Source organism: Seriola aureovittata, chromosome 10 (assembly GCF_021018895.1).
Source record: "Seriola aureovittata isolate HTS-2021-v1 ecotype China chromosome 10, ASM2101889v1, whole genome shotgun sequence".
Lineage (NCBI taxonomy): Eukaryota > Metazoa > Chordata > Actinopteri > Carangiformes > Carangidae > Seriola > Seriola aureovittata.
Window position 1 is genome coordinate 7,904,998 of NC_079373.1, and position 26,907 is coordinate 7,931,904.

At 45.4% G+C, this 26,907-nt stretch overlaps 1 protein-coding gene across 1 annotated transcript in view; it reads left to right on the forward strand.

The window, feature by feature from the left end:
- The window catches only part of plxnb2b (plexin b2b), a 126,518-nt gene that overhangs the window by 22,478 nt on the left and 77,133 nt on the right, over positions 1-26,907 (forward strand). Inside the window, exon 2 of the mRNA XM_056387729.1 lies at positions 2,590-2,776. The gene's annotated coding sequence lies outside the window, so the exon portion shown is untranslated. The remainder of the gene's footprint in view (positions 1-2,589; positions 2,777-26,907) is intronic.

Below are 26,907 nucleotides of genomic sequence, written 5' to 3' on the forward strand. Positions count from 1 at the left end.
TCTCTCTCTCTTCTTTTTCTCCTATCATTCTTGCTTGTTCTTTCCAGTGTGTCGTTCTCCTTTAAGTGGAGGAGGTGGTGGTGGTGTGTTGAAGGAGGGGGGAAGGGGGGGGCAGAAACGGTTGCCTTCAGAAACCATTTTGAACTTGTATATGTGACAGGCACCATGGTGCGAGGTTGTCCAGACTTCTCAGTGTTGTTTAGCACTCACCGCACAGAGCACAATTGACTTGAAAGTTTTGCGCACACTGACCTCAGCCCTGGAGTTTTACCCTTTGTTTCGGGCCATGCTGTTAAGGGAACAGGTTTCGACCAGAACAGAATGTTACAGTGAAACCGTGTGGGGGAGTATATCATGGTGATGTTTTGGATTGAGATGACCCCTGGTTTAAAAATACTCCCGTCTCGTGGTTGTTTCCTTCCCATTTTGACTTTCGCTCATCATCTTCTCCTATTTTGTCCCCTTATGTCTTTTGTTTGTCCTATGTCTGCATTAGATTGAGTGTGCCTAGTGTGTGTGTGTGTGTGTGTGTGTGAGTGAGAGTACATGTCTGGCAGGGCTTTGTGCTGTTTGAAACTATGCCTGGGGGCTGGGCCCACACCTTCTCTGGAGCTCCTGTAATTGCTCTTTTGGGGCCATGCCTCTGGCTCTGAGCCCGTCTCCATCACTCTCACTCCGTCTTTCTCCCTTGCTCTTTGGCCTCCTCCCTTCTCTCTTTTTTTTTTCTGCCCTCTCTCCAACCCCTCCCTCCCTGTAGTCTCTCCCTGCATGCCTCATTATGGCTGATCCCCACCTGCTCAATCTGGGAATTCTCTTTACACACACACGCACACACACACACACACACACACATACATACAGAGCCACTCAGCAGTTTTCAGAGCTGCCTGTCGCTCGAATGCCTTGTGTGCTATTGGCTATAAAACAGCTTCGCTAATTCCGCTTGGCCGAGAAATGGAAACAATAGTGCCGTGACATTTTTTTTCTTCTGACTGGTGCAAACAGACAGTTTCTCATCTCTGTTCTGGCTGTCAGAGCACCATTTTTCATAAAGCCCCAGCCCTTCAATGCCAGCTCCTGCCTTTGTGTACACTATTCTCAGCCACAGGCTCCTTAACCACAGGCTTGGTCTTTTCCTTTTTCATTCCAGCCCTCCCTCCAGCCTGTCACCCAGCTGCCCCCAACATGCCTGTTCCCAGGCTAGGGGGCTTACTTTGAAGGCTAATGGATGTGGCCAGTTGCAGATGCTCAGCAGCAGCAGGGCACTATCATAGGAGTTATCTAAGGGCCTGAGTGGCCTGTGATGAATGGCTGGGAGCTGTGTGTCTTCACCGATCAATAAGCCACTAGCACCCAGATGAGCTAGATGCCCCTTCGCTCTCCTCTCCCCCCTCTCCACACATATATCTCCCTCTCATAATCTCTCAGTATGTTTGTGAACTTCTCCCTCCAATTCATGGCCTGAATTGGACCATTGATCTTTTATCCTTGGCTTGTTTTAAATAAAGGGCCAGTATCTCCTCTCCACCCAAGCATGCAAGGTTTCTGACAGCAGTTATTGCTACACTGGCGGCAAAGTGCACAAACATTACTTTAGCCTGATCGAAGGCCCGTAATCGGAGAGGGAGAGCAGAGAAAATGAGAGAGAGCGGCGCATGAAGCTGCTACCCCCACTCGGGAGCACCGTTGAGGTTTCCATCGCAAAGGCTGATGCAAGCAGAGGTCCCATGTGGATAATACACACTTGTAATGCAGACAAACACACATGCATACACCAAACACTCTTGCTGTCAGGGCTCACTGAGCGCAACCTGTCCCAGAACACCTCAAGCGGCCCCACCCAATCTGAGCTAAGATGAGATCTCGTCAGTTTACCCTCATCTTTGTCTCACTGTTGCGCACACATGTATGTGAGATCTCTCCAGACCACCAAAGCATGTAAATGTGTATTTCCTCTGCAGAACAACAGGTGTGTCATAGCTAATGTATGTGTTGGTTCTTGATCTGTTTTTTTCGTTCTGCACGCCTGCGCTCTGCCGGCGAGGGATTTGTGATGAAACGAGCCGACTGGAAATCTCTCTCCCTCTCTTTCTTTCTCTCCTCCAGGGACTTTCAGTAGTCTGCATCCTCCTCTTCTCTCCTCTCCTCTCTTCTCCTCCCCTCCCCTCCTTTCCTCTCCTCCCCCTCTTGCTCTGATCTTCCCTCTGATCTGCCGTTGTCTCTGTCACAAAGAGCAGATTCTCAGCCTGGTAATTGCATGTCTGCTGGCCACCACACCTGTTGCTGTCAGTGCAGCGGTGTGGGAGAGAGGAGGGAGCTCTGCCCTCTGGCCTCTACAGCTCTAACCCCCTCACCACCACCTTTTGCTGCGGGTGTAAGCCCAGAGGGAGGTGGGAGTGCGATTCGGCGAGTGTGTACGTGTGGTACGGTGTGCTCTCACAGTTGATTTTGTTTATCTGTAACCTTGAGCGTCACCTCTAGCGCGTGTGTCCGTGCAAATGCATGTGTGTGTCTTCTCAAACCTGGCCAATGCTGATGGTTTACTCTCTCCCCCCCTAATCCTCTCTTCTTCTCTCTCCCTTTATCCAGAGCCTGGGCCCTTAATGAAGCTGGGGGTCAGCGGCAGTGTGCGGCTAATTGGCCAAGTTTGCCCGGGGCTCTGGCTGCCTGTGATTGAAGTGTCCAGTGAGGACCTACTGTGCAGCCGCCGCTGCACCCTGCTCTGTTCCACTCCAACAGCCAAGGCGCTCGCTGCACCCTTGTCTGCCTCCCCCTAGTGAGTACCACCCGAGGTCATTCTATTTTCACTTACACTCCCAATACTTTGTCCAGTTTTCTTTCTTCTTGTATTATTTTCACGCAACAAAGAGTCTGCAGGCTCAGACTTTTATCTGAATCACCTGTCCTGCATGTCGCACCGTTTTTTTTTCCTATAAACATTTATCTTTTTGTGCCTCATTTTTCCAAGCTCCTATGTGTCTCCTCTTTCTCTGTCTGCATTTTTTTTTTTATTGCTAGACTTTCATTCCCACACTCAGTCCCAGCATTTTCTCGCTTTCCTTGGCTTATGCCACCCTCACACTCTTTCACTTGCCACAGTGGGATTCGAGCAATTACCACGGTCCCCCATTGGCTAGCAGCCAGAGGAAAAAAAAAAACACACAACTTCCAGCTTATTTCTCTGACGACGGGTCCAGCAGTCCCAGCCCTGGCCAAGCTGTATGGCACTGTTTTGACTTAACAGGAGGGGTTGGAGGCGATGGTGGAGGGTGTTGGGGTGTCTCTAATTAGCCGAGTCTCTGGTTTCTACTCGTTAAGGAAGTCCTGGCTCCTATTGTTTGGCTGTCAGTGCAAGAGTAGAGGTAGCGGGGTGATAGTGAGCTCTAGGGAAAGGACTGAGCAGATAGGGTGTAGAGAGGAGCGAGAGGAGAGTGAGGCTGCAGCTCTGCTACCCAGCAGATAGTTGACCGTCTCACCTGGGAGATACTCTGGCAAGGCTCAGCCTCCAAGTGCCATAGTACACCAACAGAGACACTTTTTGTTATTGTGCTCATAGAAGTGGAACATTTCTGGCTAGTAAATGGTCAACACTGTGTTTATGTGTCAGGAAACAATGGTCCAATTATAAGTCAAGTCTTAGCCTACAAGCCGGGATAAGTTATATTCTGTCAAAACTTTATTTGCAAACCAGTAACTTTCTACTCTTGTTTATTAAGGGCTGCAAGCCATTAAATTTGCTCTGATGCTCATTAAACGAAGATCCTTAGCAATTAATTGCTGCTATTATAGTTTTATATAGACAGCTGTAAAATCTTCTTCTGGTCATACTTCACGCAGGAGTGGAAAAACTCTAGTCACCATGACTCACTGGGCTGATGAGATGAAAGAAAAGGTGAGGAATATTAGCATGCACATAATGTGCTGTATGTGAGCTTACCCACTGTTCACCACTTCCTCCTAAACTGTTTCTGTGGTGTACTTTAAAACCCAAAGCTGCCATAAAGCCTCAGGACTTGCTGGTTTCTTAGTGTGCTACACTCGTCCATCTGTGCAGGGCTTAGCTTGACAGACAACTCCTTTTCTCACTCATCTTCTCCATAATCAGCTGTTTGCTTAGGTCATAACTCTTGTGCTCCACTTTCCATCGCGTTTCCTCCAGGCCTGCACGCCTGCCAGCCCGGCAGCCTGCCCGCTGGTGTTAAAGATAAACAAAATATGGCTCATTTGAAATGTAGGCTACCCCAGGTGGTTGTTCTGGTTGTGCTGAATTAATAGCACTTGGGTAAAGAGATGGCTTTGCCCAGAGTACTTAAGCTACACTTGTGACCCAAAAACATGGCACATTAAAAATTCAGTTCACTCGATATTTTTGGAGTTTTGTTCAGTTTTTATCCCTTTGTTGTTCCCATGTTTCGCCTCACATCCCAGAAGATGGTGTAAATGTCATGGTAATGACATGCTTTTTGGTATCCATGTGGATTAGGAGGTGTCAGTCATTTCTCCCATGAGGCTTCGCCTTGGCACAACCCAGGAGCAAAGAGGTACTTTGGGATGAATGAATTAGGATGCGCAAGAGCAAACAAGTTTTTTTTTTTCATTTTGTGTTCTCTTGTTTTTCGTCAATGGGATGATGGGGCCTATATTTTTCTTTTCCCGTGTGCGACGCTGACCTTTTTATCTGCTGCATTACTTTTAGATAAGTTTGAACGTTAATCAATGCAGTCACCTATATAGTTCTGCACCCTTATTCATGTGTGAGATATGCCTTCAGGTTACCTTTTTAAATGTGTTCCTTTTGAAGGATATAGCAATTATAGGTAAACAGGACCATTTGATGGATAGTAGTACATTTGGCACATAGTATTTCAAAGAGGAGGCTCATAGAAAATATTGTTTTTGAAAAAGGCTCCACGTTTGTTTAGAATATTGCTGATGGCGATACCCTAACTGGCACTTTTGAAGTTGGTTCAGGTTAATCAAGTGAGGAGAAAGCTGTACGACATCAAAAGTCCTTTCTATGATATTCAGAATGACTCAGAATTTAACTATGCATCCCCAGAGATGAGAGTGAATAATTCATTTGTCACACTAAATCAAAGTGATCATCCTAACTCTAATGCCTGGGATCTATGGAAACTCTGAAATTGTCACAATGGTTTGTCAAATGACAACGTGATGTAGGCCAAAAGCCTGGTGCTACTGTAAGGTCATGGTGGAAAAAAATGCCCTTTAAAAAGCTTCATGATCCTACTGTGTTTGTTTGTTTTTTTGTTTTTTTTTTTCCCTCCTGGGCCAGGGAGACATTTTTGTCAGTTTTCTCTGCAGTGATAAATGTATAATTTAATTCCGGGCTTTAAAAATGCATCATCACCAAAGCAAGGTATTGCAGTGCCGGCATAATCTAACACCTTCAGAATGTGTAAAAGTGGTTAAAAATGCTGCTAGCCCCCTCCAGACATGCCTGCCAGATGATAAACTATCACCGCAGGCCAACACAGACATGAGGCCCTCAACAGTAGCCTACGTTTGGTTTTCTCATCGAACACTGCAAATGCCATGTCCTTGTGGTACCGAAATAATATAAAACACCTTGTTCCTGACTCATCAACCCTTTCCCACCTCCTCCGAGCTCCCCCAACTCCAACACGGCTCTGCAGCTCTCCATTTTTCCATCGCCCCCTGTGAATATCCAAGCTGTCGAGGCTGACTGGGCTGAACGTTTTCTTGCCAGGGCACAGTTGGAACAGATCCGGCCTCCGGGCCACATATACTGCTCCACTCCAGCCCCTGCAAACAAGGCCTGCCCCGCGCAACTGTCATCTAAATGCTAAGCGCCTTGGATCTCCACAGTAGATTCCTTTTGTACATACTTAATCGTGTTTTTGAGACTGTCTGTCCTATTGGAATGTAATAGCTTTACATGGTTTATAGCGTGCTGAGCTTGATGAGCTGCTGTTTGAATTTGCACTGAATCATCATTAGAGAAAGAGCCTTTGTTAATCCACAAGGTGTACAGTTCCAGAAATCTGTATAGATGATGCAAATGCTTTTTGTTTGGTTCCACTATTTGAGGATTATGTTCTTTACTGTACACAGAGGCATACTCTTTTTGAAGCAACAAAGTTTTTTAATGGTTTACAAAACCGTCGACCGAGTAAATCGCCTATCTGCGCCCTCGGTGACTGAGAAATGTGGCCGTCAGCTTTTATGAGAACATAAGCTAAACAGCCAGGCCCACTGCAAGGGGAGGTACATTGAGACAGACTCCAGACGAGCCTCTCAAATAGTTTCATGTCAAATCCACAGACATACAAATCTCCACAATGATCTGCCAAGTTTCTGCAGAATTCAGTGGAGCAGGAATAGCAGAATTTCACGCCCCCACCCCCGCCCCTCCTCTCAGCCATCGCTGGACGGCGCTTGGCAGCAGAAGGTGATGGCAAACAGCTGCGAAAGTCAGTGTGTGTGTGTACATGGTTGAATACACTCACCAGATAAAGAACTGTGTTTTTATGCTTTTTTGTCTTTTTTCTTTTCTTTTCTTTTTTCTGTGGAGGCATCTCTTACACGGCAGACGAGTCAGTTATACTAACATAAATCTCACAGTGGAATGAATGAAATATGAATGTAGATGCAATATACAAACCGTTTCAGTAGTTAAGAGGCTCCAGAACTGTTTCAGAACTGATTCTGCAGTTTTGTTGGCAGATAAACAAGCAGGAGCAAGAGGGAAAAGAGAAGATGATAATGGACTTCCCTTGCAGCTTAATTCCTTCCTGTATCTGGCAAAAAGGAAGTAAAGCCAGGCCCCTATTGGCTTTATTTTTACTCCCTTTTTTTTCTTTCACCAACAATGTTGTTTGCATGCTGACAAGCATAGGAAAAGATTTTGGGGGGCATGCGGGGATATGTCTTCCTCAATATTTAGAATACCCCCCCCCCAGTCAAAAGCTGCAACATTACTCATAGATGCAAAAATGGCTCAGACAGGGGCAGGTCTTTTTTCTCAAGCACTTTTTGTACTTCCAAAGTTTGAATATGAATGATGAGCTCATGCAACCACTGAGTCTTTTGAATCTGAGGACACTTTTCTCAAAAAGTCTAAAGTAAGTTGTGAGCCACTAGGTGTTTATTGTTAGAAGTGTTGTTTGTTAGTTTGCTAACTAATCATAAGGTACTGTTGCCTACACATGAAAGCTATCTAGCTAAGATAGCAGCTGACAAGCTACTGTCCAGAGATAAAGAACAGCAGCATGTGATTTGTGGGACATTTGAATTTGAGAGTGGGACTGCATTATATTCTATTATATTTTGAATTGTCACCAAGTGCCTGAATTTTATGTTTGCTTTTACATAAATAAAAACATTTCCACATTAAACTTAAGTGTTTGACGCTCAAAATTTCTTGGGGGGAGGACGCCCAGCAATCACCCCCCCTTAATGTGTCCCCGCCAAAGTTGAAACGAAACCCACGGCGATGCTGACTAGTATATTGTCAGGAAAGAAAACCACGAGAGAATGATTCAGCAGGTCCTCTGGATGCTTCTCTGCAGCTGCCAGAGATGTGACTGCTCAGAGTCACTGAAGTCTCTTTTATTTGGGTGTGCTGAGCAATATAAATAATGAAATGGAGCCAGTAATTGGTGGTTCTTGGTAATTAGGACCAAGCTGTCAGCTAGGGAAGTTGCCTCACTCTGATGCTGCTGCAGCAAGGGCAGTAATTACTATTATCCATGGGGGTTGTTGACACAACAATAATCCTATTCTCAACCAGGATAGTGGGGCTTATGTTTACTGTGCCCACATTTAAGAGGTTCAGCCACAACAATGCCAAAGACATAAAACTTAAAGTATTTGTGTTAATGTCCATCATGTAGCTAAAACCAAATTAAGTAAATAAAGGAGAGTGACCTCCTTGTTTACAGTAATGGCAGTTCTGCTTGGTGCCTATGTGAAGAGCTCAGCCATATTTTCATTAGTCAAACAGTTTGACTTTTTCCCTGCAGGCAGTGTGACGCCCAACCATAAACAGCATTATCAACCATCTCAGCAGGTTTTCTAATACCCCTGTAATCCTGTCATTTCATTCATGGATACCGCCGGGGTTATTCTGGGCCTGGAGCGTATCTGCCCGCCTGTCTCTGCTCCTCTGTGTGAGAGATTGGATTCCCCAACTCCCCTTCTGCTCCGTCTTACCACACACACACACACATACACACCGAACACGCCAGCACACATGTTCATGCCCGAATGTTCGCTCATCTCTTGTCAGATCCCCATAGTGTAAATGGGCCGGTCAGACCTGATGATATATAGGGTAGAGGACAATGGCGCCGTATAGCCTGTGTAGGGGATGATTCCTAGTTGTGGATAATAACTTATCCTCGCAGTCTGTTCATCTGGCTCGAGACTTACAAGCACAGCATTTGCCCCATGAGATGGAGAAAGCGACTGGCCTCAAAAGCAGAGTACCCAGGTGACATTTCCTCCTCCTGCTATCATGCAAAGTAATGAACCTCCCGGTGACTCGCATGACTTCATGCAAGATAGTCTGGAGTGTGATTATTGGGTGGGTGGGAAGGGGCAACTTGGGGATGTGAGGGTGAGCAAAGGGAAGGCAAGTTGCTGTTTTCACCTATACAGTAGCACACAACACGCAAATTGCATCGGCTCTGAATTAAACATGTGGCACCTTGTTGCTTGAGGCGTGATGGACATTCAAACATATTGCAAGGCAAAGAAAATGGCTTTTTAAGTAGACTATTTATGGTGAAGATATTGTATTCATTTGATTATAATAAAACATCCATTACACTCTGAGTGAACGGCATGGGGAGGTGAGGCCGGCAGAGTGCAGCTCAATGTAATAACAACTGTGCGTCTGCTCTAAATGAGCCAAGGAAAAGAGCGGGTTCCTGTAGATATTAGTTTCCTTCGTAGGGGTGCTCAGATCTGGTGATATGCTTCGCGAGGAGTAATAAAGAAATATATCTGTTTTTATTGTGCCTTGGCGACAGAGTTATGTTTAGAGCTAGTATAAAGAGCTGGAACATGGCGTAAAATGATATTATGGCCCATTAGGTGGGGGCCCGAGCTAAGCATCGCTAGCGGTAACCGAGGACTGGGGGTAATGGGGCCGCGGCGTATTGTCTGTGATCTGCTCTTTCACTTCTCACTGATTGAATCGTCTACATCACTGGCACTCCATCTCCTGGGGAACTGGAGAGACGAGGTGATTTTGGCTGAAGACATCACTCTGTCAAACATGGGAGATAAGAGAATAGGGTGGGGAAATTGGAAGAAGTGCGAGGGGGGGGGGGCGTTCTGAAATGTAAAGGAAAGGTGACGTTCAGGAATTATAGTTAGATTGGTGTGTAGAACAAACTGATCCCAAGGCGTATAGGCGTTTCTTTTTTGGAATAGAAATCATCTTGTTTTTATTATAGCTGCCGCGCATAGGGGCTCTTGCAACAAAACAACAATAAACATGGTTTACTTTAGTTGGATTTCTAGCTGTGAACAGACGAAAATATAACTGCTCTCCAGCTGTCCTCTCTAGGCCTGCTTATGCTGCACTACAGCCCTAACCGATGCTCTCAAGGTTTTTTGTCTCCTGACCTTCTATCTGTTCCTCTCTCTCTCTCTCTCTGGTCTGGATCTCTACAGAGCCGGCCCTCTGCTGCTGGGGCTTTCCCCAGTGGGTATCTGTGAGAAGGGTTAGGATCATATTAAGGTTCTGCTCCTTCTGACAGAACCTTTGCCGTGCTCTTCCCTCAGGACCCACTCCTGCTCGGCATACTGTAAGGAAGGGTCTGCAGGAGGGGAGAAGCAGTAAATTAGCATAACCCGGCTTCTCGGGAGCCTCCTGCTCGAGGATCGTCTACACCGAGTAAACCCCGCCTGTAAACTCAGCTTCACCTCTCCCTCGCCAGCCTACACCCCTTTCCAGTTGCGTGTTGAATAGGTCAGGCGTTGTGTTGAGCGGTATAGTTTATCTGCGGTACGGCGTAGCCAGCATGGGGGCTCGGGAAGTAATCTGAACCAAGCAGGCGAAGAATGTCAGGCATCCTGAATGGAACCAGATGTGTGTTTTTGTGCTCACTCTGTCTCACAACGCGTGCTCTTGGTGACTTTAACTCGTACATAAGACTCAGAGACTTAACATGAGCGTGCTTCTCGGAGCATACTCACACACACGCGCGCACACACACACAGACGCACACACACAGACACACACACACACACACACACACACAGAAGAGCCTGCAGGAGCAGTCTGGCTTTCATAACACAACTAGATGATATGATAAGAAACAGGATCAGGCAGAAATGGCCACTGCAGCTTTGTTTATGTTTACATATCGTGTGACCTCCTCCCCTCCCCCCACAGATTACCAGTCAGATTGTTTGTACATGCCAGGCTGTTTTGACCATCAGATGAGCAACACACACACACACACACACACACACACACACACACCCACACGCATATTTCCCTCGGCATTTTTAAGACAGTTTTCCAAATCTTTTCTTGCATACTTCTTGCATACTCTTTACTTGCATGCTTTTTTCACTTGTTTTGCTTTTGTATGTTTCGCATTTTGTGTTAACCTCAGTGAAAGAATTGCACAAAATATGTGCAACACCAAGTACTACAACATCTAAACAGTAGCTGAGTGGCTTGTGTTGGAAGCTAATATTGTATTTGTTCATATTTTCTGAACTTGAACAGGCAACTGTGTAAATCTTAAAAGAAAGTACTGGATATGCCAAAACCAACAGTTTTCTCTGCAGTGTATTATGGGACACTGAAGAGATTACACAAGCAAGGGATGGATACCTGATGAAAATATTTTTTGTAGCAAGAGAAAAGGCTATAATTAGAGGTTAGTGCACAGTTGAGTCTCTACTTTTTCCCCTCAATCTACTGAATGGAAAAATTGGTCCACGTTTTAAAAGCTGTAGAAAATGGAAAAGTGGAGCATTTACATGAATTGAGATATCAAACGAGTGACCTAATAGACCTTTTTCGTGATGGACATTTAGTTATAGAAGGGAAAAAGCTGCAAATTTAGCTGTCAGTAATTGTTATTAATTACACCTGTGCTTTTCCTGCAATAATATGTCAATATATCTGCCTAGAAAAGGTCTGTTGCTTGGGAAAATAAGGATGTGTTTACATGTCTGATTACCGTACGACAATTTGTTCTGTGTGATGTTGTGTTTGATCTGTTGTGGCCTGTTGCCAGTTACGAATTTGAAAACTCTGTAAAAATGTAAGTGTTAACATCTCCATGTGGTTTCTGGCATTACACCCACATTGCGTAAGTGTTGACCTCGAGGCTGTGGCTAAAGCACTTAGATGGTTCCGCCAGCCACACACAAAGGCTTTTCAAATCTATTCCACGTCCAAAGACTTGTTTCTCCTTCTTCTTGGCTCTGCTATACCATCAAAGGAAGTGGTGTTCATTGGCCGGGGCTCTTTCCTGGCAGGAATGTGTGACTAAGTGTGTGCGTGCTTGTTGCCTGAGCATGTAGGCTGGTATCAGCCATCACCACAGGAAATGACCAGCCGTTTGCTTTGAAGTCCCAGCAGAGTTTTTCATTATTCCTACTATCTCCGGAGACACAAGGCGACAGACCCCCCCCACACACACACACACACATTGCTGATGGTCTGCGCTCACCCTCCGCTGCTCCCCACTCAGAGCTGTGCCACCAAATGCCTGTTAGAATGCAGAACAAGGGTCTATTAGCATAGAGTATGGGAGTGCTGGCCGCCACAGGGCACAAACCCCACCACTACCCCCTCACTTCTACACACCACACTTGCCTGAAAAGGCTGAGAGGGCACGTGTAATTGCATTTTCTTCTCCCTGTGCAGAAACTCAAATGCAAGACACGGGAAATTCTAAGATTCCCCAACCCTGGCTCATCCTTCCACTTCCTCTTTCTCAGTTATTCCCACTTGCCTCACCGCTCACCTCCACTCCCTTCAAGCCTCCTCTCCTTACGCTCCTAGCATGTCGAAATGTGTGGCGTGCAATGAAATTAATTGGATCGCAGGGTAGAAGTATTCAGCCCCCTGTGGCGTGCTGCTGTGTGAGGTAAGATTGGCACGTGCTTGCCAGAACTTGCTGGAAGACCAAGAGTTGCTCCGTTACCGCCGTGCCAATCTGGAGCTTCACTTCCTACACGCAGTCTTACATGGAATCGAATCTTTTCACAGACACGATACCATACACTACTCTCACTCACACACACACACACACACACACACACACACACACACACACACACACACACACAAAAACTGTCTTTTCTCCAGTGGTTTATACAATATATATGTACAACTTTCAGAGCAGGCAGGCAGATGTGTTGTTTATTTGCCAGTAGGGCGCATGCCAAGACAACATGCCTTGGTTGGGTGTGGTTGAAATCTGGGTTAGGAAATCCCTTGTCGAGGTTATTACATGCAGTAATGCTAATGAAGCTTTTGCTCCAGTAATGGCATTACCAAATGGAAATGCTAACCCACATGTTCTAATCGAGCATTATAATTTACAATGACAGAATCCTAATGACTGAATATCTAGTCTACGAGCACCAAGACAATCTGGATCGTGTGTATGTTAATTCAGGCTTTTATGAGACACAAAAGCAGAGACTCAAGGCTACAAGCCGTTTGTGTGAAGTTGCTTGTAAAAAAAAAAAAAAAAAAAAAAAGCTGTTTTACTCTCTCCTAGAGGTGGTTTATTTGTTGAAACCAGTGCCAGTGCTGATACCGTAGCTTAATGAATATAAACCTGCTGTACAAACCCCCTTTTTCATTTAGCAAATTTATTCCGCACTTCTCAATGCATGAGTGTTTTCTCTTGTATAAACACGAGCAGCCATACAAGAATGGAAAATAGCAAAGTTTCAGGCGCTCCGGTGGCCAAGGGGTTTAAAGCACTGACCATGAACTGCAACATCCGTGGTTCGGGTCCAGCTGGGGATCTTTGTTGCATGTTGTTCTGTCGTCTCTCTGCCCTCATTCTCTGACATCCCTCTGCTGTCAATCATGTAATGAAGGCATAAAAGCGTATTAAAAATGCAAAGTCCCCTGATTGAGATTAAGTATATATCCTATTGAGATAAGCAAATACGTAAGTAAAAAAGGCTTAAAATATGACCAAACGTTCAGTGCCAACTTTTATTATACAACAGTCTCAGTAATCAATGTTATGGACACATTTTAGTCGGAACTCAAAAAGCATCAGGGTTCGATACCCGGCCCTACAGTGTCCAGCTTTTTCCATTTTACGTGCGGAATCTGTCTCGTGTCGTTATAAAATGCTTTGTCTGTTAAGAGGTTGCCCCACCACCCCCACCCCCAACCCCACCCCACTCTGGCTGTCTGATCGGCGCTGTGTGGCTGTGGCTTTTTGACTTCTCTGTTTGGCCTTCTCCCTCCGTCCTGCCGGCTGGCTTTGTCTGATTTATGACAGTCTGGAGCTAATGGTACAGAACCAGGATTTGTGTCTGTGGTGTTGTGACTGGACCGGTGCCGGCTCATTGGCCTCCTCACTTCTCTCTCTGTCTCTCGCTCTCTCTCTCTCACTTGCTCCCTCTGGATGAGGTGAGCAACAAAGTGAGATGGCCGGTGAGCAACTCGGCTGTTGATCAGCGTCCCCGTGCTCCGACTCATTCGTCTTCATCACCCCCTTGACCCCCCCCCCCCCCCCCATCAGCACCACCACCACCCCCACCTTTTTTCTTTTTTTCTGCTAGAGGAACCAGGCTGCAGACTGGCAGGGGAGCCGACTCACCTTCAGACAAGGCCACCAGACCTTGCCTCACCTTTCATCCCCTTTCATCCCTCATTCTCCCCCGGCCCTTTCCCCCCACACACTCGCACGTTCACATTTCTCTCCTCATGCTCTGTCCCTCTGTGTCGCCACTAAAGACCGGGGCCAGGCTGCGAGGCAGGCAGGGGGCCTTATATGTGGGACTGTGTTAATTGGCACGGGAGTCTGGAGACGAAAGCCACGTTATCTGCCGCCACAGCCCCCCTCCGCCAAACCCCCTCATCTCTCTCCTTCTTCCCCTCTTCCTCTCTCCATGTCTCTGGAGGCTGCTTCCATCATACCGCTTGCGTCGCCAGGTTTGTGAAGGATGTCGCTGCCAGCTGTCTTTTTCATGGACGGCTGCCAACCTTTCCCCATATCTTCCGTCCGTTGTCATTTCCTCATTTATTCCCATCTCGCTGTTTTTCCCCACCTCCCGCCGTTTATCTGTTAATGAACTCTGTGTCTCGAGCCCGTTTCTGTTTTCCAGCCTTGTCTCAGTGTGTTTTTTTTTTTTTTAGTCGAGGACAGGGTGTTATGGAGCCCTCGTTGGCACATTGGCGCAGTGGTACCAAGGTCGGGCAGGGCAGAGAGAGCCCAGGTCGGCAGACAGTCTGTGTCCATCGCACCATGCCAGCTCTGCAATCTGTGAGCAGTGTGTTAAGCGCAGAACAGACACTCCATTTCCCTCTCGGCCTGCCGGCGTTTGCCTTCTTCAGTGGCCCGATAAAGGTCAGAAGAGCACAGGCAGACAAAGAGAGCTTTATATCCCATCTGAACAATGAGAATCCAAATCGATCGGCAGCTTCTGCTCGACCTTCCTCTCCTTCCACCAGGCCAAGCAGCATATTTTCTGCGTGGAAGCAAGCCTGCCATGCCGCCCTCAACCCTGATTGAGTTCTTTGCGCTGTGGGTGAATTGCAGCACATTCCATTTGTGATTTTTAGATAGACAGAGATGTTGAAAGATGGAAGCAGAGCCGCTTATTGTACATGCGTGTCAGCCCTGTAACGGAAACCGTTGAAAGCGTGGCTGATGGTAGCCCACACAGACCGCTTGTCCTATTCAAGCACTGGAGGGGCGGGGGAGGGGCGGGGGGGGGGGGGCGGGGGGGTGTTTCTGTTTCTAGAGACGTTGTATTTGTGTCTGTGTGTGTGAAAGTGAATCCACTCGTGTCTGTGTCTGTGTTGAGCTCGGTAGCCCTGCCTCCCCTGGTGTGCAAAGGCTGTTAAGCTCTCCTGCACTTTATTTGACCCTGGCCTCCTATGAGGTGTCATAGCGAGCCAAGTGTAAAAGAGATGTATGCCAAAGACATGAAATCCCTCCTCTTGTGATAGTGAAACAATCTCTCTTGCACACACATGCACGCATGTACACACACGCACGCACGCACACACACACACAGACACAGACACACAGAGAGCACATTTACCGCAAGTTAGTCATTTCTGTTGTTCACACTTTATAACTTTTACTCCGGAGAGTTCTGGCTTTATAAATTAAGTTCACTTGGCCTTTGATTATATCAATTAATCTGAACTGGCAGTGCTTTATGAGGAACACACAGGGCAAGGCTAATTGAGCCTTTAAACCAGTTACATAGAAGAATTTGTCACTAATCGCTGTGCCACAAATCTGAGGAGGGCTTTCCTGCTCTTTTTCTCCAAAACTATTTCTATCGATCTTTGTTGTTTTGTGTTGTTTATCTGCCCGTTTCTTCTGTCATGTGTCTCTGTTTGCCCTTCTACACCCCAAGAAACCCTCCCAGCTGCATTACACCCATGGTAGTGTAGGCTTTTGAGAGTTGGAGTTTCAAATATCCTCTCATTGATGAACTACTTTGATACCCTTGTTAGAGTGAGCTGATTTCACCATCGGGGGAATTAAGGCCGCTTTTGTACGCTGTGGCTCCTCTGTGTCACGCAGAGCTGTGATAGTGCCTTCTCTCTGAGAAATAGAGGAGCAGGGACAGAGAGGGTGGGAGGGAGCAGCTCTCTGATCTTCTGCTTCTCTCAGAACCATCTGTCTGGTGCTGGCCCAACATTCTGTGCTGCTTAGTATTAGCACTTACAAATATATACATTTCTCACATCTTAGCTATTGAGAGCAGTCGTACCCCTCGCTGAGTTATGCTCGTCAGGAAGATGGGGAAGCGAGAGCAGATTGGAGCCGGGCGGGGTTGTGGGAGCGATGCCTGCCATTGCTTCATTGACAGGAGGGGAAAGCAGGGAGGGAGGGAGGGAGGGAGGGAGCGATGGGGGGCGCGCACACGATTGGATGGATAATGGAATCAGGGCTGTGGATTGGCTGTGTGATCAGGGTTTGTAATATATCCCCACACTGGCTAATGGAATATGTTTGCTTCCAGCAGCTTGATATCAGAGCAAGCAACATTAACTCTGAATGCTGGCTGGTATATGTGCACATCTATCATTCTTATTCTTATATTTCCTTTAAGCACGCATTAGCAACAGGTTTTACAGAGCAGCATTGTAAAATCACTAACGTATGTGATGACAACACAACTCCAAGCCTTTGATAGCCACATTGAACGTGTGTAAGTGTGCATTTTAGTTTGTGTTTATTCTGTGTTTGCCAGATCATTCCTGCTGTAAAAGATGGTGTTGCTCTGTTAGGCAAAGATAGAGGCTTAAGAAGTTTGGGGGGCACAAGCAAAGTGATATTCACAAATGCTAATAAGCTACATCTAGTGTAGCACTCTTCCTGACAGTTGTCAGTGTTAGGTAAGCTTCTGAGTTGTACAGCAGGATGATTTGGTGTTAAGTCTGTCTGCTCCTCTTTTTTTTTTTTTTTCTTTTTTTTTTAAGGAGATATCTTGGGGTGAGCAGCTTTTATCCAAGGCTTCCATTTCTCTTTAGAAGCTGGTGACTGACTCTCCCGCCCCTCCTCCTCGGTTCCTCGCTGCTGTGAAATGGAATTGCTTTCTCGTTCGTTAAAGATTTTCTTGTCGCTGCCTCGTACTACTCCAGGAGTGAGATCACTTGAAATGGCTGAAAGTTCTCAAACACCACTGGAGAATTATGGTGTGGCAGCAGTGGAGTGGGGGCGCATTGGGGAGGCAACATAAATAAAGAAAATTGCTTTTTTTCTATTTTTCTGAATTAAATCTGTTTGGGAGACTTTTTTTTTTTTTTTTTTTTTTGACAACACACAAATTAATTCTGGCAAGTTGTCGCTTTACATTAAAGCATGAAGTGGCCTGCTGGTGTAAGGGAAAGCAATCCCTCTTCTGGTTGCCATGGAAGCAGGTGCGTTGTAGCATTGGGTACCAGCCGCGCTGGTTCTGCCAAAACCACTGCCCACCTATATCCTATAGGCTTTTCTGGGGGTGAATGGTTTCCTTTTCAGACCATCCAGTCCTCTCCCTGAGAACATTTTGCCCATTTTTGAATTGTACTGGTATTTATAAAACACTGCTCATGTCTGGTTTACTCCAATCCTTCCATGTGATCTCGCCGTCTCACTTTAAGAATCAAACAGCAGATGATAATCTGCATGTGCTCAGAGTAATCCCACTCTTTAAATTATGTTTCTCTAAACAGTTGTTTGCAGTGAATAAGCCATCTGAACTTCCTCACATCGCTCTCCTCGTCCATCCCTTCCTTTTCTCCTCCACTTGCTCTTTCTTCTTTCACTCAGACTCTCATCACCAGTTCCATCTGCCCCAAAACAACACAACTGTTCCACGCGTCTCACACCCATGCCCCGGTACCCACAGTGTTGGCGTACCAGTGCAGCATCGCTCGCGGGGTGTGCAGCGCCAATCTTAATCACATTGGGTGAGCACACCTGTGAAAACAGATGTCCACCGGGGCTGGCATGCTGTTCCTCTTTAGGGTGGAGCGTCTGTGTATGGCTTTCCGCCACTCCTCCTCTTCCCTCCCCCTACTCTGCACAGAGTTAGTCAGGTCCCCAGCAGGCAGACCTGGCCCCCGACACCCAGACAGGAAGATCCTCAGGCAGGGGGCAGGAAGCACCGGTCCCCGGGCTTTACCCCCCTGCTCTGTTTATTTTAATATTACTCCTGCTTACAGATGATAATGAGAAAGTGTGATAAAAGACACAGAGTCTCTCTACCTTTCAACAAAACAGACATGATGATATATTATGAAATACAAAATCATTTCCAAAGGAATTTGATGCTGCCATGATCCATAATCAATTTTTTAGCCGTTTTCATGAGAGAATTTGATAAACACCAGGTGTTGACCTTTTAAAATGAACCTCTCAGATTATGAATGGATCTCAGTCATAAGAATGGGTTTACGCTTATTTTTGCTATATAGAAAGGCATTAGCACAGGCATACTAATGCCTCTATAGATTAAATGCTTTATGATGGCATTAGTCAGCACAATGTTGTGTTTTGTATAATTACCGCCTTATCTGATAGCAGGCATCTTTTAAAGCCAGTGCCACATAGCCGTGCTTTAGCCTAGATGTGTTTGGAATAATGTATGTCATTAAAGAGGTTCGTCAGATAACTACTGGTGTTAATGAGTTAACCAGACAGAATGATCTGTATTAGTGAATTTTAAAAAGGCAATAAAGGCATCACCAGCCTCAGTAGAAAAGGATTATGTGTTTTCTATCCAGCTGTGCTTTCCCCATTTACCGCTCTAAAACCTCATTCATTTCATTCTGCCAAATCCTCCTCACTGCTCAGTTTCATAAAGGTGCTTCTCCTAAGTGCCCAACCTACATCGTCACAGACCCTGGCACAATCTCTCCTGTTGGTACCGACATGTGCTGCGCACAAGCTCATGTTTAAAGGGTCGGTTCACGCAAATTATTTAAAAAATACAAAAAAAAAAAATAACCATATTTTCCCCCTAACACTTTGTCCTTTCTAGACATACACATAGTTTTAGTTTTGTGTATCTGCAGATTTCCACCTCAGAGATCTCTACTGTCTCTACCCTGACCCAGTGGAAGTGAAGGGAATTTTGTTTGTGGTGCTCACAGCAGTGAAAAATTACATTTAAAAAAAGATTCCACAGCAATGTGTCTTTCCAGCAATGGTGACTCCATTACTCTGAATAATCCGCAGTCCTCACTGTGAGGTTTTCATTTGAACCACTTTCTACAAAAGAAGTAGGCCTCATAACTCCATTGGGATGGGTTTTATATCTCTACAGGAGGTGGAGTGATTTCAGCATTACCTGTGCTGCTTAACGATTGTAATCTGCTCTGAAGAGGATATGTCTGTGACTTGTCACCCCTGGCCTGCTAATAATTACAGCCCCAATTATCGACTGGTCCTCCCATAATTAAAGTGCAGTTTAACAAGACATTTTGGATTTGGGAGTTTTTATACACAGAGCCAAGTTTTCACTGTTACTGAGTTTGATCAGTTTTTTCAGTCCATTAGTTCAGTCAACTCGTAAAAACTAAAGATAAACTTTACAAAAGGCTGTGTTAGCCCATTCAAAGGCCTGTCTAACTTTTGTATAGCTGATATAAATGTGAGGGCAGTGAGCTACATGAGACATTTAAGTAGTCTGCAACAGTCTCTGTTATTATTGACATTAAAGCTGAATAATAACCTATTAATAGCTGTAGAATTGAAAATAAGACAAAGACCATTGGTGAGGGTCACATGATGTCCACAGTATGTCATTGTTGTTTTTCTAGAATCCGCTCCTGTAAACTGTATGTGGCTAAAACGGCAACTTTTATCACGAGAGGAAGGAAACATGTAATTTCCCACCTCCCCCTGTGATGTTAATCCTGTTCTTATTAAAAAACTTTTAATGCCACAAACAATATCCCATTCACTTCCATCCTATCCGGGTGGAGATAAACCATATACATGGCTTTATCCTGTTCAAATGAAACGAGAATATATACGTATTATGACAATTCCGCATTGAGACACGTGACACACCCAGTCAGCTCACAGCCCTGACAGGTGCCGCACCCTCCCTCCATCCCTGTTCCAGCCTCCGTCCGCTGCTCCATCCGCTCGTCCGTCCAGCATTGATCTAGGCTCTTATCTCCACTCTGATCCCTGTGTTATTTCGGGAGCACAGGGATTGCTTAATGATCTATTGACCCGATTTATCGATCTGTACAGTCAACCACAATGGACCATCTACTAAAGAGGGGCCTGTAGGGCACGCACTCCTCTCTGGCGTACTCCCACTCATCTCGCGCCCTCCCACCCTCCTCTGCAACCAGTCTCCATGCTCTTTGGTTCCCTGTGTAACCCCCACGGAGATGAGGTCTTAATGTGTTTTAAGCATCTGGCTTGTAAAGGGGTCTGTGTATTTTTGCTATTTAACAGCGCTGTTTCTAAGTCGACTGCTGATGACATGGATCAGCTAAATCCTCTCCCTGCGTTTTCATTTAACTTAATGTCTGGGTGCACACGAGTCGCTGACAATGATTTGTTTAGCTACTCATGTCTGGTTTGTCTGAAGCAAAAGCTCATTTGAACTGTGACTTTTACGCTCCCTGCCACAACCTTACTCCTCGATTGAATCAAAAACATGGACCCAGATTGAGTTGAACTTGAAATGGATCTGTGCGATATGAGGTCTTATCCAGCTTTAGATTCCCTATGTGTGACTTTAGCTTCAGTAAACTTAAAGGGAATGCAGATCTCTTCCTGACAGGTTGAAGGGAGCCTATTTATAGACAGCCTGTCTTGACTAAGGATATACATATAACCTAACAAATGTGAAGAAACCACTTAAACACCAAGACACATCTGATTGGATCTTGTTCTGTGTCTTGTTTGCACTGTGGCACCTTCAAGCGCGAGTGCAGTTGTTGTGACACGTTGGGCTTGTTGTGGGTGAGATCCTGAGGGATTTGCGAGACACCAATAAATGTCTCTTCTGTGTTTAATGCATTTGTTAGTTGCTGTTTTTTTTTTTTTTTTCTGGTTCTCTGTGATTGTTTTTGTCATGCAAGCAGCACAGCTTAAAGATGGCATGGCTGGTCGGTCACCTGTGCCTGCCTGCCCCTGACAGCTTCTGGCCAGATTTCCATTACATTTGGTATGGATTTTCACACTCCCAAGAGAATCATTTATAATCATTTGTGCTAACCTCTCATCTTGTGCCACCATCTGGTAAAAAAAAAAAAAAAATCTCCCATAACCAACATTTTAGGGTAATGGATTTGCTTTGAAAGTGCAGTGTATTGGCTTTTTAAAAATTATTTTCTTATTAAGTTTGTGTCTCTGGTACTGATGGTGATGCGGGGGGAAAGGTTAGTGGGTGACATAGAACATTTGGATTTATCCTTCACTACGTTTAACATTTAATCGCTGCTTGTTTACTCTTTGTTGGCCGGCTTTGGTTGCTAGGTGCGCACATGACACTGTGCGATGTGATGTGGTGCATAATTAACAGTGAAAGTTGCCCAGTCAAGGGCAATCTAAATGGACTGCCTGCGTGCATGAATTATTGATACGCACAGTTTATTAATTTGTGTGCTAATTTTGTGAGCAGTAATGAATGAAAACTCTTCACTCCTAATACCTGCCTGTGTTCAGACAACTTAAGCTGCTCTCTCAGGATGAGCTACCAGTGGAGCAACGGTGTTTTCTCTCAGGTGAAATATCTATTTAAGTGAACTATCATATGTGTGGAAGAATAAGGTAGTTAGTGGGAAAAAAAAGATAAGTAAAAACAGTAAAATGGTATGATTTTTTTTTTTTGTTTGTTTGTTTGGTTCATTATTTTTCTGTTTTGATGTGTAATTATCACCTCTGTGGTTTGGTAGCAGGGCGGCTTCATCACAAACGTTAGCTCCTCATGTTTTATTAATATGACCTAAGCCTGTTGCTCATCACAGGCATTAACAGTTAAGTGAAGGTATTTACACCTTTGCATAGGGCCTTGTTAATTATGGCTGAAATTAAACTGTAGGTCACTTCACTGTCATTTGGTACTGTCATGTTTTGAATATTACAGATATGCCAATATCCTGCAGATATTATCTGTATAAACCTTAAAAGCACAACACTATCATGCACCTCTGACATTAGAGGTGCAAGCATCATGTCCTGACATGCAGCCACGCTAAATGCAGGTCGCGGGCAGTGGCGCGACAGGGTGCACAGATTGCTCGGTGTGATTGCGAATGGTGACACGCCGTACGTGGCATTATAAAAATTAATGTGGCTTGATCGATATCGGACGACTTTCAAGCAGCTCAATTTTACACTTGCTGCAGGGAACAGATGGTACTCGCTGATAATGTTGCTGGAGGTGGATCCATGGCGGAGGAGATACAGAGAGGGGGAGACCAGATCCTCTGGAGCACTGGAGAATGGAAAAAAGAGGTTAAGGCGCTGTGTAATACTTATTCACACAACCTGCATGGATGAATAATTCCCTAATCAGATTTATGTAATGAATAGTTAATTGCACATCAGCTCCGACTGTACACAACACATGACCCCTCCCGAGCTCCAGATTCATTTACACACAAATAGCAGCAGCACAGTTGCCATGTAGAATGATATCTGTACTCTTGTGCTGTTATCATTAACATCAATGCGTTATGTAGCTGGAGGGCATAAATTTGTGTTCACACTGTGTTTGAAGGAAAAACATTCTAGTGGCATTCAAATATTAAAATACACCCACAGGCACACAAATGCCTCAGCAGCAGAGGGTGTTACATCGTATTTCTGCTTTCTAGGGCTGTGAGCATACCTGTTGAAGAATTCCAGGGTGCAGAAACCTGTCTAGTCTATAATTGATAGGCCCCGGCGTTGCATTGATAGGACCGGGTATCTATGTGAAAATAGGCCTCTATCTACACCTCGTAAATCTCTCAGTCATGTCAGGTTGAATCTCCTCAAACTACTCGTCCTGGGGGAATGGGCGAATGAGACAAGCGCTCTGGTGTTGAAAAGCTTGTTATTGGAGTCCATTCCTGTTCTGGGATTCCTTTTGGGCCCCTGTGATTACAGTGCCTCAGCCAGGCCGTGTTTGCGTGCATGCCTGTCACAGAGCATGCGTGTGTGTGTGTGTGTGTGTGTGTGTGTGTATGTGTGTGTGTGTGTGTGTGTGTGTGTGTGTGTGTATGTGTGTGTGTGTATGTGTGTGTGTGTGTGTGTGTGTATGTGTGTGTGTGTGTGTGTATGTGTGTGTGTGTGTGTGTGTGTGTGTATTTCTGTCTGCGTGTGAGAATATGTGCTCCACCAAGTTTGGTATGTGTGTGTGTGTGTGTGTATTTCTGTCTGCATGTGAGAATATGTGCTCCACCAAGTTTGGTGTGTGTGTGTGTGTGTGTGTGTGTGTGTGTGTGTGTGTGTGTGTGTGCTGCTTGTTACTTGCATGACTCGCTTAGAGCTGAAAGCAGGACCGAGTGAGGGATCAGAATTCTTAAAACCAGTCCGGGCACATCTGGTTGTGATTGGCAGGAGAAAAAAGGGTCCTTGTGTTCTGGGAACTGGCAGCAAAAGCTTGACCCAACCCAGTATAACCCAGCCCAGTACAGTACAGAGCCAGCCAACATGGAAAGGAAAAAAAAAAAAAAACACCAACAGCAGTACTGCCCCCCCTCACCCCTCCCTACTCTTGGCCAATTCTCATAATCCCATAGCAAAGCCCCTGGCAGCATTTTTTTATAAACACTATTCAGGGCCCTCCCATTCCTTCCATTTCAATATAAAAAAGTAGGGGCTGCCGTGAGCCAGGTAGACCCAGAGCTCCATTACTTTTGGCAGCAACTCTTGTCTTGGATAATGATGCCCCGGGGGGTGAGAGTGCGCCTGAATGTCTGTTTGCTCATCTTGCCACCTTAGTCGAAGTAGGAGGAGGGAAAATTGCCATGGGCAGGCTTTATATTGAAAGGCATTTCATGGTGGGTGCTAAAATGGGTTATTCTTCCATCTGTTTGATTTTCAAGTTAAAGGTTGGGCAGGTCCCACCGTACTTTGTGTGTAAAGTCATGGCACACCACAGATTGAGCACGACAGAGAGGACCACTCCCTCCCCCACACCTTCAACCAAGCGTAACGGAGAACAGTGGCAATTAAAAAGTGATGCCAGCGTTTACAGCCGCTGCCTCGAGCCATTGTTTGCCCTGCCTACTCTCATCGCGCCCATTATTTGGACCGGCGTTTTTACCTGTGGCACGTCAATGTGGTGCTGGTTTAGTAGATAGCCCGGCTGGCTTCTCCCAGGTGGCTGCAGCTGAAAACAAGCCCTGTCACCTCAGTGAATCCAGCTCTAATTCAAATGGAGTGTCTGCGTTTAGCCCTCTGAACCTGCAGCCCTCTGCTTGGACACAGAGACGTTAAACTCCAGCTCCAGCTACAGAGAGAATATCATGGCCTCTGTTATTGTGCCTTTAGTGCTGCAGAGACTATTTACCGTCCTTATTAAGCAGGCTGTCTGGTGACTGGGCAACAAACCTGGGTGTGTGGGTATTCTCTATGTACTGTACGTGACACCACTCAGTTTGGGATGTGCATGTGTGTTTCTGTGTGTGTGTGTGTGTGTGTGTGTGTGTGTGTGTGTGTGTGTGTGTTTGTGTGTTTGTGGAGGCAGGCAGGCAGGCAGGATGCCTGAGGCGGAGAACTGCAGCCAGTGCTCTACTGGTGTTTCCACACATGCCACAGATCCAGTGACCCTCACCAGCATAATGACTGCGGGGTTAATTCCCCAGGAGTGGCCTGGTGCTCGGAGGGAAGAGATGAGAGGAAGTGTGGTGAGGAGGGTGATGCAGCAGGCCACAGCTATACAGTGTGCTGCAGATCCTTTTCTTCCATGTAACACAGAGTGATCTGTTTCTGCCCCATCCTTTCTGATGGGATTTTGCAAGCTGCCAATAATCCACTGGCATTGCAAGGAGCATCTCTCTCTCTCTCTCTCTCTCTCTCTCTCTCTCTCTCTCTCTCTCTCTCTCTCTCTCTCTCCCTCATCTCTCTGTCTCTCTCCATCCCTTTTGCTTCCTTTCTTTTTCTCATTCTCATGGAATTTTAAAGCTAAAAATAATTTCACCACAAATGGGTAAAATGCTGAGAGGGAGGGGGCTTGTTTTTCTTTTTTTTTTCATCCCTAAATCATGGCTGAAATATTTTAGGGAGGGTTTTGCTGGCACAGAGCAAGAAGTGGAATTACACAGTGACAATCTCCTACTCCATCTCTGAGGCACTGTAAGACGAGGCAGAAATGCCCATTTCCCCGCCGCATTAAGTGATTTGCAGGCCAGTGTTTGAGTAGGATTGTTCATGGGGAGCACATGAGAAATCATCCATTTGCATGGCATTTTCTTTCTCAAGATCGAGAGAGATGTTAAGTGCTGTTACCATTTTCCTCTAGACACTGTCAGTTAAATTGTTCTCATAAATAATGTTTTCAAATGAAACCGCAGTTACGGTGTACATGGGAATGTCCCTGAATAATACCTCCCAGGCCTGTATGCCCCGCTTGTATCTTAGTGTATTTACTGTGCATGGCTGTAAATCCTTAGCTCTGCATGGCTGTGCAAACCCTGTCCATTAGTATTCAAAGTGCACAGTAATGAGATGGAAAAAGTAGAAATAGGAGTGCAATGTGAAAACTCTCTGTTGGATTTGGACCTTTTGATTTTCAGCAACTCTCTCCAAATCCCAGTTCCTATCTGCTGCGGCTGCAGTTTGTGTTTTGTGTGTATTTGTGTTGATGAGAAGGCTGCCAGTTCGACTGTTATCTAGAGGGGAGAAGGAGTGTGTGTGTGTGTGTGTGTGTGTGTGTGTGTGTGTGTGTGTGTGTGTGTGTGTGTGTGTGTGTGTGTGTGTGTGTGTGTGTGTGTGTGTGGAGAGCAATGGCCGCACTCCCTGTTGTTACATAATGATGAGATATTGAGTGTGTGACCTGTACCACTTTATCTCACCCTGCACAGATTGCATTCCATAATCTAATGAGACAGATATTCTTTAATGGAAATCCTGGACAGGGTCATGATTGCCATGATAAAACTTAAGGTCACACTTCACATTATACAAGGACTGGATCGCATACATGAGTAATAAGCAAAGTCGTTATTGCTGCGGAGAACACACTGTAATCATATGTTGCATCATATTATTTCTTTGCTTATTAAACAAGCCGAAATTGTTTGCGCTGACAGTCGAGCTGCAATGACAAAAACCCTGTCACTAAGTAATTACCAGTAAATCAGTGCATCATGAATATGTGGAGGACACAGAGGAAGGGATCGGCGCAAACAAGTGCAGTACGCAGAAAGTGGTGCACTTGCCTGCTGTAGAAAATGTGAGATGACTTTAATTGGTCGTATAAATGAGCTCAGCACAATTTCTGGGTGTTAGCTCTTGAAATATGGGCTTCAAGTAATGCAGACATCACAGGCATAAAAAGCAAGCTGTGTTTGCGCAGTGTGCCCGACACGGACGTGCAGAAACAACCCTATGGAAAGTCTCGCCAGAATTGGGAGTTTTCTGCAGCAGCTTGAAGATTAAAAGCCTCATTGCCATAAACAAGTCCTTGACATTTGGCCTGGGCCTTTGCTAGCTTTGGCACCATGTGAGTTTTTCCATTCCCACAAAAAACAAAAAGAAAAAGACGAAAAATAGAAAAAAGTACAGATTAACTAAATATTATTTCTTTTCCAAAATCTTTGTCTGCCGGTAATTCCAACACAAAAATTCTGTCAACATCAAAAGCATGTGTGGGACACCTTCTTTCAATTTAGCTTTTATGTTTAATGCATTGTTTGGGAGAGCAGCTCTGTGCTAAATTTTTGAAGAGGTTTGATGACAACACAATGAAAGTGTCGCTTGCAAAGAAGAGATGATCATGGTTGGAGAGGGGAGGTAAACAACATCATAAGTAAAGTAAATGTCAGCACAAACTGCTGCATCAGCTCCGAATACATTCCTCCGATGGACCAACAGCGAGACGGAGATGCAGCGACGACAATGCCATCAAGCGAAAAAGCCTTCCTACCAGACGGTGAATCATCTTAATTGACGATCAACAATATAAGGAGTGGGCCTTAATTATGCCTGAATGAAAATAGAGACAAACTGTGTGAGCGATACAGCTGGAGAGAGACAAGAAGAATGATTGCAGAGGGAGAATTACCAT